The sequence below is a fragment of the Lingula anatina genome, chromosome 9, assembly GCF_051362555.1.
Source record: "Lingula anatina isolate TDL-2025a chromosome 9, LinAna3.0, whole genome shotgun sequence".
In the NCBI taxonomy this organism is placed as follows: Eukaryota; Metazoa; Brachiopoda; class Lingulata; order Lingulida; family Lingulidae; genus Lingula; species Lingula anatina.
In genome coordinates this window covers 9,434,620-9,437,110 of record NC_141775.1, presented here as the reverse complement: position 1 = coordinate 9,437,110, position 2,491 = coordinate 9,434,620, and the positions used below count along the sequence as shown (strand labels likewise).

The following is a 2,491-nucleotide window of genomic DNA, read 5'->3' as shown; positions in this document are numbered from 1 at the left end:
CTCGGACAGCATTTGAAGTTTACTCTAAATATTCTGACTGAATTCTGACAGCATTATCGATATTCCTAGTGTGTTTCAACTACATTTGAGTTGCATTTGAGAGCTAATACACCAGAAATGTGCACTAATCATTCTAGGCGGATTTGAAGCGCATTCTGAGTATTCCGATGGTATTCTAATAACAATTTAGGTTAATTTGAAATTTCTTCCCGAATGTGGTGCGAATTTTGAAATATGAAAATTTTGAAAATTCTTCTTTCCGGCTAATTTTGTTTTGTTACTGCTGATTATGAATAAGTGTGACGGAGCGCGCCTTATGGCATATGAAGACATGAGTGTGTAGCACCCTCAAAGCAGTGAAATGAATTGTACTTTCAGCCGCAAATCGCGCAAGGTAGTAGTAGTTAGTAGTTAAATAGATTTGTTTTCGTGACATACCGAATATATACAAATATAATACATAATACAATAATATAATTAAGGTTAAAATAGTCCAGACTCTATATTTTGTTGTCAGGTTAAAAGGGCAAACAGTTATTTTTTTATTAAGATGTTTGACTGTTATGCAATTTTTTTAATTGAAATGTGTTAGGATCAGGAGTAGATTTCCGTGATACATAGCAAGAAAGTGCCATATGATAGCAGCAAAGACTTTTTTATTAACAAAGATAAGGAAGCACTTCTTTTGGTTTATACATTTTGAATTTTCCCTGTGTATATTTTTCAAAGGGTAAACCGTGCATTGTGCCTAAGAAATTTAAGATAAAGTAGTATCATTGAATTATGTTAACTAACAAAAGGGGGAAAATTAATTTTTATGCTATTTATATGCAGTTTATTTTTGTGTGCAGGTTAATAAATCTGTATTGTCTTGATATATGTAACCTTCATCATGAGGATCATTATTTCTCTTTTGCTATTGTGATTTAGAAGCTTAATGTAATGCAGTTTTACCTTAAACAGAAAATCACGTCATTAAGTCATAAGTAATAAGTGGTTTTGAATTATTTAATATAACTCGTAATCTTAAATTGTTTAGACTTCGAAAATTATGACAAGTTTTGAGCACAAAACTTATTTTGGTAGCAGAGTAATATGTTATAATAAAGTCTCTGTATGTAAGATGAGTCACTGTGGAGGTGAGGTGAGTCACATACTATAGAAACAATATCTCAATTTATGTTTACATTTGCAAATACTCTGTATTAAATAGTCTTTCGAAATTTCAATAAAGATTACTATGACTTTTTGAACCAGAACCGACCTGTTGTTGTCTCTCGCTCTCTTGTCTGATAACTGTGACTTTATGAAGTAGAAGCGAACGGTTTTTACGCGTTCTCTCTCTCCCTCCTCCCGGCACCGCTATGTTTGTTAACCGCCCATTTGATAAATACTATTAAATGTTGAGCGTTTTATTCCTTCCCCGCCCTCTTTTCACTATAAATTGTACTGGACACCCCCTACAACATTGTGTCATCCATAAGTTTCTCAATTTGCAAAATAAAGTATCTCATCACATCCCTTTTTTTGACCAATTATTTATTAACAATTATACAAAAGATTATTTTCAATTTCCATTCTCTTAATTGAATAAAGTTTTGGTTGATATTTCCTGAAAATCCCTGAAATTTGACCACAGGTGACCTTTGTCTTTTGACTTACTTTAATTGTCGTAATACACATAATATATAATGTGTTACTTGACATATTAGAGCAATCTTTGAAAAATTAAATGTGCCTCTTTGTGTCCACATTTAGCAAACCTATGAAATAGGGATAATTCCCCCCCCCCCCCCCCCCCCCCCCCATTATTCATAAATTGAACCGAAAACTCCCTACGGCATTATGACAGCCATAAATCTGCCATATCGTACAATTAAATGTAAAAAATCATACATACATATTAAATATAAACCAATATATTTGGAATAATCTAAAACACTATTTTCCAATTCCATTCTATCAATTACATAACTTTTGGGTTCATTTTTCCAGACATGCCTAAAATTTGGCATTAGATGACCTCTGCCCTACATCTTACACTGTACTTTAATTGATTCATTTCACAAAATGTATATTTTTTGTTACTTGGCCTATTACGTATAGCAATAATTAAGCAAAATAAAATTGATTTTCTTTATCTGTTTATTTATTTATTTATCTAATGCAGAAATTTGCATTTTATGATTATATTACATGCCTACCCTATTTCGATCAGGTTGCGGTCGTACAATATTTCTTTGGTTCTGATTCTGGCATGTTACATGTTTTTCTTTGTTGCGTAGATGAGCACAAAATGCTACAGTTGAGACGAAGAGATTGCGATTTAACGTAATCAGGTCAAATCTCTTATCCCTGCAAGACTCAAGATTGTTTGCTATAAATATGTAAAATATATTCCATTGCAGTTGTTGTGATCGGGGGTATAGCTCAGTGGCAGAGCATTCGACTGCAGATCGAGAGGTCCCCGGTTCAAATCCGGGTGCCCCCT

At 33.1% G+C, this 2,491-nt stretch overlaps 1 non-coding gene across 1 annotated transcript; it reads left to right on the top strand.

Annotated features, from left to right (window-relative positions):
• The first annotated feature begins 2,419 nt into the window (after nt 1-2,419).
• On the top strand, nt 2,420-2,491 carry Trnac-gca (transfer RNA cysteine (anticodon GCA)). The gene has a single exon. It is a non-coding gene; the product is annotated as a tRNA-Cys (tRNA).